The 12,090-nt window shown below is 41.2% G+C and overlaps 1 protein-coding gene across 2 annotated transcripts in view; it reads left to right on the top strand.

Annotated features, from left to right (window-relative positions):
- LOC112564325 (prolactin-releasing peptide receptor-like) overlaps positions 1–12,090 on the top strand; it is a 117,944-nt gene that overhangs the window by 93,364 nt on the left and 12,490 nt on the right. Inside the window, exon 1 of one of the 2 annotated variants that reach the window (XM_025239051.1) lies at positions 1,551–3,587. The exons of the other annotated variant lie outside the window; for it this stretch is intronic. The gene's annotated coding sequence lies outside the window, so the exon portion shown is untranslated. Of the gene's footprint in view, positions 1–1,550; positions 3,588–12,090 lie in introns of those variants that run through there. 2 annotated transcript variants of the gene reach the window in all.

Below are 12,090 nucleotides of genomic sequence, written 5' to 3'. Positions count from 1 at the left end.
GGCTATTAAGAGAACATTCCATTTAGTAGGATGTGTGTGTGTGGTGGAGGGTGTGCGTGCGTGTGTATTGGAGAGATGGAGAGAGAGATGGAGAGAGAGAGTTGTTGCACACGACAACATTTAGAAGCCGGTAGTTTGTGGACTCAGTCGTCTTCATCATAAAGAAAGCAGCTGTGCAAAGTACAATGAGCTTTAACATCACAATATTTGTTCGCTGGCCTCATTTATTCATCGGAAAGAAATCTCCCGTCGTGCCTGGCAAGATGTAAACACAAGCTGTTTCTCTTCTGTAGTCTACATACCGGCAACTGATCAATTGAAATTATTTAGAAAAAAACATGAGCCCGCTTCATAAGCATTGCCTTGACAACAGAACCAGACTATCTTAGACGAAAGTTTAAATCCACTGACAATTTGAATCCATTGAGGTGTAATTAAACAAGGTTTATTGAGACTTTGCCGACCGCCATCTTGTAATGGACAGTTAGTGTAAATAAACAAGCAGATGAATGCGTTTAATGAGCTGTGTGTTGTATATGGCATATCAAAGTTAAACCCATTTGACTATAAGAATGTTCCTGTTCTTGACATTCTAAGTAATTCCCGCCAGTCTAATATGTAACTTTAACTTTGCTACTTATTTTGACTTTTATGTTGTTGTGTTAAAAGACAAACAACATGGATGCCAGCTGGCAATGTTTGCTAAGTTGATACAAAAAGCAGGAAGTATGTTCACTCCTTCGGGTTACTCCTTATTTCACAAGAGATGCGAAGCAAAGTTTCAAACCTAATGACTGGCATCTCAAACGCAAAGTTTTCTCCCCTAGGCCCCGCTTCAAGCCCTTTGCTGGAATCTTCCCCGACATCCTCCGACCAAAGCTTTGCTCACAGGCGAGTTATCTCCGCTCATTTAAAGTCTTGTTTTGTAAGCAGCAATCCCGCCTCTGTCGACAGAAAAGCCAAGTCCGAGTCAGCTAATAACCCACGCGCTCACGGTGCGTCAGGGGAGGTAAGGAAGATAGGTGATTATCTCCCCTAGACTACGTAGTTGTCTTCGGCTGACGTCACTGCTTCTCTCTCCTCCTCTACCCCACCCAACCACACTTTTAAAAATTTCTTTTACACCGGTTTTTAACGGCTGGAAATGGCTGCTCATCCTAAATTTTTAGTATCTCCTTATAACAGATAAAATTAATGAATTGATTTGAAATAGAAACTCCTAATATTTAAAGAATTGATAATTAAAATCTTAAAAGAAAGACGTCTGATGACCATTTGGTTGTTATTTTGCAGACATATTGAACTTTTCAAGAAAAATATCCTCATCTTATTGAATGAGTGTCTAAATAGGTAAGAAGAGCTCTTAAGACATAATATCTCAATAAAAATGTCGTTTAAATGGCGGCTACAGCTGCGATACAGGCGGGGAGCCGAACAAGACTAAAAGATAATCAAAGAATATTAAATCTCTCTAAAAAGTATTTTCCCTTCTGTTATAAATATACATGTATTTAAAAGTACTAGACACGAATGTCGACAAAAATGGCGAAGGTTGAGCAGACGACACTAAAGGCGACTATTCGTTCAGTACCGTTCCCTTCTCCCCCTCCTGTGGCAGGCAGACTGTTTGTGCTGGTGTCGTGCCTGTTGGCGCAAGCATCGCTGCAGCTGGTGCCGATGTCGTAGACGCCGTAGTTCCAACTCAGCCGGCGAGGTAGCGACTGTCGCTGGGGCGCGCGCTGGCGTTCACTGGGGCCGCGGACGACAGACAATCCCAAGTCTATTGTCTGGAGAAAGTTCGCTCAGTCTCTCTCTCACTCCGTCTCTGTCAGCCCTTCTCTGCTCTTCACTGCTGGCAGTCGTAGGGGTCGCTTGCAAGCTTTTGCAACCTTTGACGCATACCCCACGCACCTTGCCGCACGCTCAGTACCGTCGGTGGTACGCGCGCGCCACTGCACACACGCACCACTCACCAGACAACCGTTCCGGCTGCGGTCCCCTTATCTCCTCTGTCCGTTCTCTCCATCTCTCGCAGCCAGCTGCAGACACACTTCACGCCAGGGTCGACCTGCGCGCATCACGCAGAAAGCTTGTCTCAGCAACAACGGAGTGGCCAAGCAACAGCTGGTTGGTGGGTTTGGCAACCACTGGTACTAACTTTCCCTCGTCCTCCTCGTGATTGTACCAGCTACTCCATCGTCCAGGTTTTTTTTCCAGCAGCAGTGACACTGTGATGTTAAGTGGACGATGAACGGTGTGGTGATGTACCTGGATTCATTAAAAACAAATTCTGAACTTCTCATTATAAGATTCATACATCACTGCTTCCAGTAAACAGGAAGTACTTAAAAGCCGGAAAAAAACAGGACGAGAAGATTCCACAATTTGGTTCTTATTACACGGTGTAGATGTTCACCTGAACCGTTCACACACACATTCACAGAGTTCATGCCGTTCAGCCCTCGATCAGTTTCTCTCGATAACAGCAGTGACACACTCGAGAGCGTAACTGGATGTTTCGAGGGACAGCGGAGCTGATAATGATGTCCAAGGGAAGCGGAAACATGAGAACACATTTCCCGCGCAAGCGCACCGAGGAATTTTCGTCGTGGCTATGCGCAAGTGACAGATGGATTCGACACAAATCGTATTGATTCTGTCACCACAGCTGGGGCCGCGGTTCGCCTCCATGGAATCCGTTTGGCCTTTGTCCTAGGCCAAGAGAGAGAGAGAAAAAAAATGAAGTCAGCATCACGGACCTAGCCTCTCTGAGTAGCACCGAGCTACCTTTACCTCCAGCATCTCGGGCGGATCGTCTTCACGAGGGGTTACATGTGTTCTCAACTTGTCGCCCAGGAATCTAATGAGACGAATACCGTGAACATGTGTTCCTAGTGGGATGCTCATTTGTATGACGAGGAGCTTTAATAACCTTTAGGCTTCCATGTGTATGCACTTTGATCTTTGAACTTTGAGTACGTCTCGTGATCAAATACAAGAACTAAAGAAAAAAAGTTGCTATATAACTCTTGCTGATGGACTGGCTGCAGGAATATACCTGTTCTGTCAAAAAGTGTTTCTGCAAACTCTGCTTTTCTCGTCACCTTGCGACTATCCCAACATTGTATACCTAGTGGCTCATGAATATACTTTTATTTTATCGAAGTGCTTGCAGTCCAACTCATAACGGTTGGTTCTGACTGACACGAAGTGCGGCAAGGGGAAGGGACCAATATCATTCATTAACCCCTCCCATCCCACCCTCCCATCGACCACTGACTGAGAACTGAGTGAACCGCTTTGATCATCGGCCAAGAGCTGAAGTGCAGCCCTCGGTTTCTTGGACGTTCTGTTGTCATTAATAACACCTGTTCGGTCCTGATGATTTACATCAGTCGCCATCGGCGCCGACGCTACTGTTGCAGTTGCCCCTGCAGTTGCTGTTGTTGTTGTCAATGGTGTTTTCGGCGAAGCTGCCGTGTGATGATGGCAAGACAATGTTCCTTCTCCGTATCATCTGATGCTTCGTTTTACATCGTCTTCGCTTGGTATTGATCAAATCGAGACAACTCGTTTCCATGGTCCAGGTAAGAGAATGTCTTCGCAACATTTGCAGTTTACCTTGGTAGTGACTATTTTGTTTGGTTCCAATGGAATGGCATTATTACCCAAGGAGCATTCTTTACTTACTTCGTGATGTATCAATGTAGCAGGTAATCAGCACGCAGTCAGTTTTAATACAGAAAACATGTCTTTGTGAACAAATGTACGTGAAACGGAGTTTTATACTCATGACCCCTCATTCATCCACTCCTGAATTGATGCTTTCATGGAACATTTTTTCTTCTCTGTGCTTTGAACTAAGCAAGGACGGCTATTTCAAACGAAATGTTATGACTCCTGTTGCTTCTAGTTTAACCTTTGCTTTTAGCAAATAGGTTCTGTGTATTGCCTCTCTATGAGTCTCTTTGTCTCCCACACACACTGGGTAGAAGCTGAACTCGTCGGTTCACGTGGTACGGATGGCCACTCCTTAAATACCTTTTGAGCTTCGTCATCAGACGGTAAACACGTTGGGAGGATGTTAACGAGGTGCTTAAATCAAAAGACTCCTCTAAAGGAGGTCAGTCATATCCAAAAGGTTACCATGAATACCACCCTGCTTCAGGCCAGGATGCACCACGCAATAAGAGGAAAACCTAGGAACTCACACACTTGCTTCTGGGTGCAAATGAAAAGGCTTTTGTGATTCAGAAAAAAAAATATGTATTAATTCTGCACTGGTGGATCTTTAACTTTTTCGTATTTCTTACACCTCTTTGTGCTATATCTAACTTTGAACGCATCCGTAGAACCGATTTTACCAACATATATATATATATGTAATAATATAATAATTATTAAAGCGATTTTATATAGCACAGTATCCTATCCCACTGGGAAGCTTGCTACGCCTTCCACATCAAAAGTGTCCATCACATTGATGATGAAGTATGGTTAATGCAGAGAAAAGCCATTTCAGAGAAGTAAACTCAAAAAGGTTTTGTCACAACATGACTTCATAAAAGATTCAACACTAGAAGCTTTACTCGGGCATTTGTATTGCTGCAAGACATTAGAGAGATACAGAAAAGTGAATAAAAGGAGCAGACGAGAATTATCGAAGCCGAGAAGGTAAGCACGCAGTCGACCTTTAGGTACATGAACTAACCTAAATCACAATACAGAAACGACGAATTCCCATAAATATAAACAACTATTTCCCGAGGTATTGACTTTTGACTAACATTATCGAGTTGGCTTTGATAACTTTTGCATGAATGTTGAAATATTTAGTCAATTGTACCTGGTAACTATTTTACCACTGATTTTGGTGAATTTTGATGATTACAGTGGAACCTCGGTTAGCGAACGCCTCGGATAGCGAATTTTTCGGTTAACGAACAATTCGTTAAAAGTTTGTCTATAGCGAACAAAATTTCGGATAACGAACAGCCACGTGCGTGACCGACCAGCATGTCATCATTCGCACTCGAGACACAGTTACGATCGGTTTCCTTACCTGTAAGTACAATAATAGCATGACAAGAAGCGGCAATTGAAAAAGGAAATGATTTCTGAAGGTGGCATCTGTCGGATGTGTGATGTCGTATTACCTTACAAAAAGTCAGAACCAACAGACACTGTTTTTTCCTTTACTCAAAGTACATCATGGAGGGGAATAGTCCACCCAGGTCAAAACGGCATTTTCAATGGTTCTCAATGTAAGTGCCTGTAACTTTCTATAGCGATCAGCAGGGCTGGGCTTATGGAAAACATTGTTTATAACGAACTTTTAGCTTTATTAAGTTCGTTAACCGAGGTTCCACTGTCTGACTACAAATAATTATTTGTGAAGTGAAAAAGAATTTTATTGTCATGGTTCAAGTATAATCAGTGGACTCATCTTCTGCTTTTGAGATAAGCTCATTCAGAGAAATGTAAGAAACCTAAGCAGATAATAGGGATAAAGGTCTTGGGGTTACAGGAGGGTCGAGACAGACAGTTCTTTATAACATGGCGGGTGCTGGCAAGCATACGCAGCTGAGACATATTTGTGAAGCATCTTGACTAAAGAGGGATGTTGGAATCACGTGACATGGTCATGAACCAATCCCATGATGTAAAGAGTTCTTTAGATGATGGGCCGTGAACTGCGCAGATTGATGTCAGGCAGAGTGAGATAGAGAGATAAATGGAGTAAAAAAATTCGTTAGTTACGACGTAGTTAAAAATGTTGTGAGAATGAAATGTACTGCAAAAACCCGGAGATATTTTCACGAGATTTCTCTGCTTTTGTTTTTCTGTTCTTGCTTCTATTTTTTTTATTCATCTGTGTCGCATGGCCCACATACACCTTACAGGCTTTTTACATATGCGACGATTATTGACACTAGTATGACAGTGAGTGTCAGGTGTCAGTGGCACTGATCCATGCATCTACACACAGGATACGACAATATATATCTCAGTTGACTGGCGGGTAGTCCGGTTTCCTCCTGTCTGTTGTGTGTGTGAGAGAGAGAGGGAGGGAGAGAGGGACGAAGGGAGAGAAAGAATAATATTGATTATTTTAAGCATGTCATCCTTTTGTTACTGTGGTTGTGTGAGATTTTATGACAACACTTTTATTGGCGTGGGAAAGGCGGTGTATGAATTATTAATTTGTTATTATTATAACTATACAACACAACGCTATATGCATAAAATAATACACTGAGGTTCTGCACTTCATCTCTTTTAAAGCGGAACGGCAGGGTACATCAGAGTTTTATACCTCCTGAAAGCCTTTTAGGGCAGACAAACAGAGAAAGAACACGTGGGTACATGTTTGCATGTCTATGTAGTGTGTGTGTACACGCGCGCCTATTGAAGGTACATGTATATATCAAAGAGAAAGTTTCATGTGAATAATAACTTTTGATTTTCAAATTAAAAATTTCAAAACTTTCTGCAAGAAATGTCAAACATTTGAGTTTTCACCATACACAACAAAAATATTTATCGTTGTTATTTTACTTTTCGCTCTTAGCGATAGAATTTTTCATGGAAATTTGAGACCTGAAGAGTACCAAAAAGCTGTAAGTATTAAATGTTGTCAGAATGACTCAACCCAGCAATATTCAGGTCATGTTTTCTCTCTTCCCGTTTTCATATCGAGAGTGCCCATCATGCAAACAACCAGAACTTCAGCCACTGCAATTTTTTAGTGAAAGAAAGGCTTGTTTTTAAGTGAAAAGAAACTTGTTTGTTGATGGAAAAGGATCAAAGGTCTTTTGGAAGAGAGCAACCGGACATTTAAAGTAAAGAAAAGAAAAAAAAAAGACACCCACGTCCAAACAGTAAGCTTTTTTGTTCCCTTCCTGTTGCATTAACCAACAGTTCTAGCAAACAAGTGTAGGGAGCTCAGCTCGACATTACCCATTTGTCTAGCTTCAGGGAGAAAAACAAAAAACTGCACTTGATTACTTGTCAATGTTGATGTAGAGTTGTGTAGGTTGGTGCCTTGTGAGACCTGACGTTGATGTTTTTTTCTAAATTGCAATTGATTAAAGAAAACTTCTAATTAAAACTGCATTTTAAATGTTAACCTCTTTAAAGCAGCAATGTGTCCAGGACTAGAGTGCCTTTCATTAATGAACAGCCCTAAGTTTTAAATACCAGAGCATGTTGGGTATGTGAACATCTAAAGATGCTTATGATGAGAGTAAGTAAAGGAGTCCATGAATATATTATCCGTATGATTTTCAAATGAGGATGTATTCTTCAAACATATATATTATACATTACTATACTATAAACATACCATGATGAACATGTGTATTTTTTGAAAATAAAATTGCATATGCGGTGCCCCAGGTAAAATAAATTAGGTAAAACATTTATACAGTTTAACAAGATTTCAGAACTGTCAAACATTTCATCTAATTTTCCATGAGCAGTGACAGTCGAAAATTTTATCTTTTTTCACCTTTCAATCACCATCCATAAAGGGTCTCCTTTGAAAATACCTGTTGAAGCTTTGTTCCAGGGTCTCTAAATCTTCCTTGACTATATTCTCTTAGTTCTTTGATCCCCTAATACCTTTTCCTCTTGCTGCCTGCTTTGATCACAGGAACTACGTATGTAACCAAGCCGTCCAAGTTGTTACTGACAATGCAAAACACACAAAAGAGAAGGAAGGGACCTGTTTTCCTCTCTCAGTCCATCTTTCCGCGTTTGTGAGCAGCCGGGGGCATCCCTGGAGAGGAAATGTCACCATCTCTAAACAGTTGCATGCTGCCGCTTACCTTGCAGCAGACTAACATACACACATGTGATTTCCCAAATAAATGCTCCTCTTACAAGACATTAGCCACACGTTTCTTCAAAAGTCTATTCGGGGAAGAGAAAGGGGATAGAAGGGAAAGGAGACTAATACAATTTATATTTATTGGAGGGGAATCAAAGCTGTTTATGTACTGAGGGTCTAGGGTCACAATTTTACCTTGCACACAGTTCAAAGGCGGGTCGTTTGGTGGGTTATACCTAGGTTACTCAGTGTATAATACGATAAAAAATAATAATATTGTTATTTATGCAATAAAATGAAAACACATACAATGCGAGAGAAAGAAGAAAGTAGAGAGAAAAAATAAGGAAAATATTTTTGATCTTTCATTTTATTGTTTTATGACCTCAAAGATCACAAGCATTCTTTTGAAGTGTGAACAATAAATGTCCCTAAGTAGCAAGCTTGTGGTCTACAACAGGTGAAGGACATCTCTGTAGACGATTCCTATTCTCGTGGACGTCTTCGTGTGCGTATTCATATACGACTGCGCAATTTTCAAAAGAATAACATGCGAAATAATGGTAAACATTATTGTTGAAGCCTCCATGAACCGGACGAAGTAAGTCCAGCTTGTAATGGGTTTCGAAATTAGTCGAGATTCCGTGGAGAGATAAACAAATTAGATCATCGATCCGCAATCTGAAAAAAACCACAGAGCAGCAAACATACAATATGAGCCTTTATTTTTTAAGTTTAAAAAAAATCATTACTTAAACCTCTGAAGGAAACCACGGGATTAGCCACCCAAGCCTGAAGACTATCAGGATGGAATTTTTTTTAATGATTAGCTTTAAAAAAAAATGAGGATGCGTAGAAGGAGGTCTGTACGTGGATACGTTTATGCCTTCAAGGCCTTAGAATAAAGTGAAAATGTGAAAATGTAGCTGGGATGTTGTACTAGAAGTCTTCGGGTGGGGAAATTCATCAGACCAAGTTGATTCTGTATTTACATCGAAACACATACGTGTGGTTTGTCTTTTTGTATCAGTCATATGTGAACTTTTCTGCAACATTGTTTTAGTAAAGATTGTCTTTGTTGCGGGTAGGCAAAGCAGCAGGTTCATACTAATAATGTGTTTGACTCATGATCTCTGTCTCTTTTGTTGATACCCTGCTCAGGTCATCTCCATTTCCGGTGTTAACAACACATTTTTGAGAGTTAGCAAAATATCGAAGTTTCGATCAATTTTGTGCTTAACAGGTCAATCATCGAGTAAATAATTTTATGCCATTCAGCTCTCCTCATTTGATTTTCAAAGATATGCTGACTTCGAAAAATTCGGGTTTACCCACAATTAAAGTTAATCCACCCCTGTTCTTGTTCTCGACATTTTGAGCTGAATCGAAATTTTTCTAGGGTGAGCTGTAACTCAGCCAGCTTCTTGTCCACGGTGGTCAAGTCGTGAAATTATCCGGTCTGGCTTCAGCCTGATGGACAGAAAAAGACAGAAACAGGGAAAAGAGGACAGGATTGTCTCTCATCTGACGAGGCCGGAAGCTGGCGGCGGCAATGTTTCCGCCTGCCACCTGGCGACAGTGAGTTGCGGTTGCGCGTCGGCAAACAAATCAGGGGAGACAAATGGAGGCGCCACCTACATTTATGTCGCGACATAAAAGATCAAGCAGGGTGGACTGATGCTGCGTGCCGAAGACATCCGGCTATCGGGTCAAATGGGAGATAATAGGCCAGGACCGCGCTAAGGGAGCGAACTGTAAGATTTCGGGGTCTACCGCGGAGTCGAAGAGTCCCAGGAAGAAATGGTGGCGGAGGGCAAGATTTCTACTTAACTGTATTACACCGCAAGAAATTTTTTTTCCAACTCAAAATACTGAAATGCATGTTGTAGGAAGAAAACACTTTACAATACTTAATAGCATGGCGAGGGCATTTTTTTCTAGCAGTTGATTGTGCTTTAAGAACAGGCCTCAGAAACAGTTAAGTTCATGGTAAGGACATTTTTCTAGAAGTTCATTGTGCTAAAAAACCACACTTCAACAAATTAAGTGCGTGATGCCAGAAGAAACCATCTCAGGCATTGCCAAATGAAGTTGGTTATAACCCTAGACGAAATTCATTTTTAGCTTTTGTGCACTGAGAAACTGTTGGTCAACAGGCTCAGGATCAGGACCAAAAGACTGGAGATGTCGACTTCGATAAAGTGCAGACCTCCAAACATTCGCGTGCTGAAGCTTGTTTAACCTTTTCTCCACAGTATCCATCCTGGTCCATCTCCACTATGGAAATTGCCTTCGCCTCCTCACAGAAGCAATCTGTTCTGAAAATGTGTCAGAGTAAATAATTTCACAAGTCCTCAAGGATACTACATCTTATTATCGTTTCTTGGCTGGAACACAAAGTCTGCATCAAAGCCATAAACCCGGGGATAGATAAACGAAGCTCAGAAATCTCAGCAGCTTGAATCGAGTTACTAGTCGGAGCTGTTTGTGGTGTTATCACGGTTGTTGCTGCTGTAAATAGCTTTACAGCGAATGGAGCAATCTCTTAATAATTAGGTTTGATTAAGAGTATGCTCCTCGCATGATATTTTTTTTTGTGTGCGTGCGTGCGTATGTGTGCATGCATAGATGATATAAAAAGATAAAAAAAATAAAATTAATAAATGTCGTATGTTTACTTTTCAAGTGTAAAAAATACAACAATGACATTTTAGCTTTGTTTACAGCACTAACATCGTTTGATGATGTTGTTTAACAAGTTTATTTCAAAGAGACCGTGCACTTTATATGATAAAGTCATTTAGTTTACATTTTTATCCCAGCAGGTCCGAATCCGTGATTCTGAAAACGATAAAAGTCTTAGGAGTTTGGGGACAGAGCACTTAGTTATTTAACCCTGCACAGGTCGTGCTTAATTATTTGTTCAGCTGAGACTGACTGTCGCCAACGACGATCAAATTTTGGAGAAGCTCAGACATTCCCAATCTGAGACTTTCTCCTCTTTCACACTAATTTTCTCACTTCTTCCTTCCATTTTTTTTTTTTCATTTGGGAGGTAATTTTGGAACACGTGTAGCTTATTTTGTAGTATCATCATCATCATCATCATCACGATTTTTACAGGAACAGCGAGGGTGGGGGCTGTTATCATGCCACCACGTTTATCGTTCCTTTAAGAGCATCCGTGGTTATTCCCTCCCTTGCATGCGTGGCGCTTCAGTCGCAAAATGTGGGCGAGCACCTTGGGAGACTGGATGCAAGATGCAGGGAGGAAAAAATGTGGTTATCGATTTCAGACTCAGCAGGTGTGAAGACAAGGAAACTCGATCCGCAATGCAGGGTTGCTATTTTGATATGCACGTGAAATCCGCGTGCAAGCGAGGCTTGCTGGGGTACACAGCTCTTCTGAACGAAAGAAGTCAGTTGATGGTACACCTTGTGTGGAACAGTTTCTCTTTTTGTCCTTTTTTATCTCTCTTTCTCTTTCTTTCTCTCGGTTGCTGTCTAGAAGTCTTTCCTTCTCTCCTGCTATCTTTGGCTACCTCTCAAATTTCTATCAGGTTTTTTGTACGACTATTATTATCAGTCTATCCGTGGATATTTTGTTAAATTGTATCTGTCTGTCTCTTTCCTCCTTCATGTCAGTCTGTATATCTGTCTTTTTTTTTCTTTCTTCCTTTTTTCTGTTTTTCATCTACAGTAACCACACCTTGACCCCGATATTACGTGGGTTGCTGCTACTTTTCTCTGATATTCACTGTCATTCCTAACAGCTTTTTTCGGTTTATCCATGCGATACAAGTTTCTTGTCTGTCCGCCCAGCTGCTTGTTTACCTGTCAACGTGTCGTCCTGGTGTGGAGATGCTTTCTTTCGGTAATTGTTTACACACAATTCATGAGGTACACATTCACAGTCACTCATCTTCCCTACCTACACAAAGACTCTTACAAAGAAATAGTTCTGTAAGTATATTTTTATTGCTCACTTCGGCGTATGAACAAACTCGTGTAAACATGTGCGCGTGAGAACGTATTTGGAATTCCATCCAACTTGCGGCCATCCTCAGACATCGATTTCCACAGACAGAGACGAGCTCCAGCTGTCTACAATTAGGGAAACAGATTTCCTCTGCTGTGAAGTTTCTTGGCAAACCTAGAAGTGGATAGCAAAGACTTTATAGGGTCCTTAACACAGCAACGTGAGGCGAAAAACTCATAAAGATTAGGTTGTCCTGTCGAGGGAAGTTACAAAAGGTCTA

Source organism: Pomacea canaliculata, linkage group LG5 (genome assembly GCF_003073045.1).
Source record: "Pomacea canaliculata isolate SZHN2017 linkage group LG5, ASM307304v1, whole genome shotgun sequence".
Classification (NCBI taxonomy): Eukaryota; Metazoa; Mollusca; class Gastropoda; order Architaenioglossa; family Ampullariidae; genus Pomacea; species Pomacea canaliculata.
The sequence above is the reverse complement of the archived record's forward strand: the minus strand, read 5'-3'. Positions and strand labels throughout refer to the sequence as shown.